Source organism: Anolis carolinensis, chromosome 3 (genome assembly GCF_035594765.1).
Source record: "Anolis carolinensis isolate JA03-04 chromosome 3, rAnoCar3.1.pri, whole genome shotgun sequence".
In the NCBI taxonomy this organism is placed as follows: domain Eukaryota; kingdom Metazoa; phylum Chordata; class Lepidosauria; order Squamata; family Dactyloidae; genus Anolis; species Anolis carolinensis.
In genome coordinates, this window is record NC_085843.1 from 148,042,238 (window position 1) to 148,047,760 (window position 5,523).

Here is a 5,523-nt window from a genome sequence, read left to right on the forward strand (position 1 = left end):
AGAGTGATTCATTGCAGTTAATTGCACTGGCTTGCTCTTCCGCCTGCGCCACAGCCCGGACCTTTTCCACCAAATTCCAAGGAAGCCCCTCAGGTCCTGGACCAGTTTGTGGCCACTATGACAAGCTGGATGAGGGCTAACAAGCTGAAACTGAATCCTGACAAGACAGAGGTCCCCCAGGTCAATTGCTTGGCCGATCAGGGTATAGGGTGACAACCTGTGCTCAATGAAGTTACACTCCCCCTAAGGACACGGGTCCGCAGTCTGGGGGTCCTTCTAGACTCAGTGTTGATGCTTGATGCTCAGGTGTCAGTGGTGGCTGAGAGGGCCTTTGCACAATTAAAGCTTGTGTGCCAACTGCAAACATACCTTGAGAAAACTGATTTGACCATGGTGGACCATGCCTTAGTTACCTCCAGGTTGAATTACTATAACACATGAACTTGCAGCTCTATGACATGTTTCATGCGAATTACATGTCTAGAAAAGGCTTTTATCTGTAATGTGTACTGTGATGGGAAATTATGGATACAGTGGTCTATTTTATTATTTATTATTGCAGCTGGGCATAGTAATCTATACTTATTTTGATAAACCAGATACATTTTCCTTTACTTATCATGCCATCAACATTCTGATATTATTATGGATACTAAATTTAACCAACATATTGATTTGTCATTTGACACTAGACTTGATACATGTTTGGCTATGTGGAAGATACTGATAGATACTATGTGTTGTCAAATTCATAAGACTATCAAAGATTACAAGTTTGACTTAATCATTGGCTTTTGGCCACTTGGACTTTCCAACAATATGATTCAATGCTGTACTGATATTCCATTATGAATTCATTACATGGACGTAGTTCTATGATACGTTTGGATTCCCCTAAGGAAATAAAACCGATGACACCGAATCAAGCATTTCAATGCTCTCTCCTAATGACTTTAGGCTTGTGGCTATGTTCCCCTATTCACAACTAAACAGCTGACTGTTAAAGTCTCAATCCATCTTGATGTAGTTGCTTCCTGTTAGCCTTACTTACTTAGATGATCCCTCGTTGTCTGAGTATGATGGCCTACCAAGTGTAGTGTCTTAGCGGTGGATACGTAGGTGACTGTAGAGCCCTATTCTTGACCCGCATGTTCTTCCAGTGAGGACATCTGTTCCCAGGCGGAAAGCTGTATTTCTAACATTGCGGAAGGATTGCTGGTGACTGCTGGAAGAGCACTTTGGTTTTCTCAATGTTCAATGAGAGGCCGAGATTCTTGCATGCTTCTGCAATAGCCTTGCATGTACCTATGATGTCTACTGTTCCTCTGGAGGGGTGGAAGCTGTTCTGGGATTCTGGGAGGGTAGAAGGTGGTTTGCAAGGATTCTTATAAGGATTTTCCCAGTGAAGGTTAGAAGGGCGATACTTAAATAGTTTCCGCAGTCTGTTCTTTCGCCTTTTTTGAAAGGGGTGATGATGGAGGCATCCTTGAACTCTGCTGGGATTTTTTTTTGGTCACCCACGCTTTTTCAATGAGCTGGTGAAGTTTTTGTGTCAGCTCAGGTCCACCCTTTTTAAAGATTTCAGCAGGCATCCAATCAGGTTCACTGGCTATGTTACTTTTTTGTTGGCTGATGGCGTTGCTGACTTCCTCCATGTCAGGATGACTGCTATACTCAAGTGTTCTCACAGACCTGAAATATTGGATAGGTTGGTTAAAAGAGGTCTATAAATGGCTTGAAAGTTGGGTTGTGCCTTCTTCATGTCGCAAGCTCAGTAGGACTGCAACATGTATGATAATACATGGAAAAATCAATGAGCCTTCAGGAAAGTAATGGACTTTTAATACTGCAAACAGCCTCCACTACTAGTACTAGACTTGAAAGTACCATTGGCCTTTGGTACACACAATGGACTAGGAAGCACTGTTGGTGTTTGCCACATGTGCTCAAATGAGGAGAATTGCTTGCTTCGGCTTCATACATATAATGTTGTCGGCAGCATTTTTGGCCTCTGCCAACATAAAGTCATTTGCTTTGATTAAAATAACCATGCTTTGCTGTAAGATAAAATTATCTCCTCATGGATGCAAATTGCCTTTTGTGTGATCCAGTTCCCAATTATAGGGGTTTGCTCATGGCATCATTATGCCACAATCTGGCATGTCATTACAAATCCCCTATAACATATGCTTCATTGGGCAAGAGTTGTTTTTACTCAAATTGTCCAAGACAGCCAATCAGATTTTTCTAGGTAATTTGCAGTAGGGCTTTAGGTTTGCATTGGCTGATCTGGTTGGGTGATACGTGCAAAGCAGACACTTATCCCCCAAGCTGTGCTAGAGATTGGGAGGAGAGCTTTGGGCACACATTTGGTGTGGCATTGGAATCTGGTTGTCATGTGGCATTTTCGCCTAAAGGAAGTTTTGGGAAGGGGGGGGGTTGGAAGAGACCAATTGAATAATTTTTAAAAGTGATTCAGCATACAGTTAAATCCCATTGTACATTCAATGGTTTTACTCTAGTGGAATTTTACAATAAAACCCAGGCTATCATGTTTTGTTTTTATTTTTAAAAAGACTAGATAGTATTTACACCTTTTCCTCTTAATATAGCTAGAAAAATCTCCTCCTTTTATGTTTCTGTGATTGCAAATGTCAAACAAATATGTCAAATGGGAAAAATAGTTTTCTTTTGTTGCTTTCCAGATATACGCTATAGGAAACAAACAAGATTCAGAAGCAAATTGAACATCCATATTGATCCAAACCAAATTGAGCTGTTCTCTATATTTTGTTTTTGTTTATTGAAAGTGTTTATAAAACAAGTTGTATACTTCTCTCTCTCTTCTAAAAAGTGGAATGAGTTCCTTATTTACTTCCCATAAGTTTTTCTTCCTGTTAGCATGCATTATGCATGCAGAAACCATAAGATTTGGATGCATGCTTTAATATGAAGTTAAAATGCACATAATACTTTGTCATTAAAACCGCCCCCACTTTTATTATCCTCCAAATTCTATCTCCCTGGAGAAGTATGAAACATAACTGTAGCAGTCAATTTAAAGAGATTTACTGAAATTAAAAAATGTAATCCTGTACTTCCTGTACTTTATCCCTCTAATAACATTGACATAATGGATAAAAATATTCAAAATACCATTCTTTAAATAGCAAAACTGAGCATTTTAACTAGTGTCTTGGATCCATTCTCCTTGTTAAAAAGCCCAATTCTATCTTCAAGTTTCACTATCTGAATAAGGAGAGGATTGCTATTATGAACTCCTTTATGCCTGAAGAAGAAAATGGCGTGCCGGCATAGTAGATTTAGATTTACTGAGAATGTCATCAAGAAATTTTCTACATGGGCATAGCAAACCATAGTCAGTGAACAGTTGATCTTGGATGTTTTCACAATATTCCTCCACCAAATATTATGGGATAAGCCAGTTTAACCCCAATTATCAAACATCTGAAACTCTGCCTGAAACTCTTGAGCATCCCCACAACTTTGGTGCAATGTGGACAGCAGCACTGGGAATTATTTGGATTAGTTTCCTATCTGTATGGATAATCACAGCCTTCATCTTTTCCCTGCAGTGATCAGTTCAACAAAAAGGGGAGATTTGACCTTTCTTTCTCGTCATGTAGGTGACTACACTGATGTTAGCACAGGACATTTATGATGGCTAAGAGTGCTGTTGCAACTATTTGGGAGTGGCAACAGCAACATGGGCAGTAAGATAATGATTCAATGGGGCTGACATGGTTTGTGCTAGCTGGACTATCTGGACTCTGATACATTATCAAAGCAATTGTGATTATATGTGTAGCCACCCCTGGAACCAACCTGCAGCATTTCTGTTCTAGACTAACCCCAGAATAACCAGCCAATGTAGATGAGACTGAAGACAGAATACTGTACAAGTACTAAGACCCATAAAAGCAGAGCACACTCAGGGCCCTTACAGACAGGCCCAAAATGCAGAACATGTCTTGGGTTTACCTGAGGAATGCAAATGACACCTCAGGAAACTCAACTTATTCCGGAGTAACAAGGGATTTCCCAGTTTACTCCAGATGAATTAGACACTTGGAAAGATCCTGACATTAATATAATGTTATGGTTGAGCCTTATGGCTCCGATACTGGGAGACGTGGTCGTAAGACTCCTTGGGAGTCAGACTCTCTTGAGGAGCGAGAAAGGAAACGGCTGCGGGACTTATTTGCAGAACCAACTGATGAAGACTCCTTTGAGGGTTTTACCGAGGGAATGGAGGAAGAGATGGTTAGCTCAGAGGAGGATGATATGGAATGGACTCGTGTGAGGGAGGATTTGGGTGCCACCGGCAATGATAGTATGGGAGGCGACTGGGGGGTTGCAGGATTAGACCCGTGGACGAGCTGGAGGGATGGGACGGGATCCACAGCTGGGGATGCTGTGGGGCGTAGTCAAAGGTGTTTTAGTTCTGATGAGGAGGATGATGATGAGGCACCTGGAATTAGGGTAACAGCTGACAGCGATGAGGAGTTGTAAACTGGCATAAAATGGGGTTTAGAATCCAGGGCTAATTGCGTTGGGCAAGGTAATCTGGACGAACGCTTGGGCTCTTGTTGGGAATTTCCTGAAGACGGGTGTGATTCGTTTGCTGAATACGTAAGTTACCAAGGACACTGGGTATAGACGGCGGGAGGAACTGTGTGGGCTTTTCCTGTGCAACTTGTGTTTAATCTTAATAGCTTGGACCTCCGTCGTCTTTTTGACGGACATTAATTGCCTACTCTGGATTGACGCTGGACTGACTGACTGACTGACTGACTACGACCTTGGACTATCCCTTCTGTGATTATCGGTGGATCTGGTGAACTAAAGACGTCTGTACCTGGCCTTCGACCTTGGACCGGATTGGGACCCCGCTGACTGCTTCTGCCCTGATTGATGTGTTTGGACCCGGAGTTTGCTTGCTGCACGGAGGAGTAACAACTTAGTTAATCAACCACAGCTGTTGAGTAGCAGAGAGTAATCTGCTGCCAGTTATTTATGTTTCATTGAATCTTAGTTTACCAGTTTTTGTTTGTTTTAAGAGCCAGGCTGAAGTAAGCATTTTTGGTTTAACCCGGATTAAACTCCCGTTTAATCCGGGTTATCTTTTGAACTGTTTTTTAGTGTCTTTTCATATTGAAGGCGAGTCTTTGCCTAGCCCTTTGTCTTTTACGGGCATTTTTGGTTCTGTATCTTTAATAAACTGTGTTGAATCTTATCTGGTGGCGTTCTGTCTGTGACATATAAGGTCTGTCTCTTTCCAGGCATGGGTCCTGTGAGGATTGACTCCTGGACCACTTTTAAGATTCTGGGGGTGAATCTTCACAAAGATCCTGGTTTTTCAGGCTCCTGGAGCCCAAAGGAGTGGGATGTCACCCCATCCTACCCGCCCAGTTCCCCATTTATCCCCAAAACTTACTTGAGGGACCTGGCTGCATGCCCCTCCATCAAAAGGCCCCTCCCTCAAAAGCTTCTGGTGTGTCA

The 5,523-nt window shown here is 42.1% G+C and overlaps 1 long non-coding RNA gene across 1 annotated transcript; it reads left to right on the forward strand.

Annotated features, from left to right (window-relative positions):
- Positions 1-2,478: 2,478 nt before the first annotated feature.
- LOC134297610 (uncharacterized) lies at positions 2,479-5,257 on the forward strand. The gene is made up of 2 exons (XR_010004404.1): positions 2,479-4,653; positions 4,737-5,257. It is a non-coding gene; the product is annotated as an uncharacterized LOC134297610 (long non-coding RNA).
- The last annotated feature ends 266 nt before the right edge of the window (positions 5,258-5,523 follow it).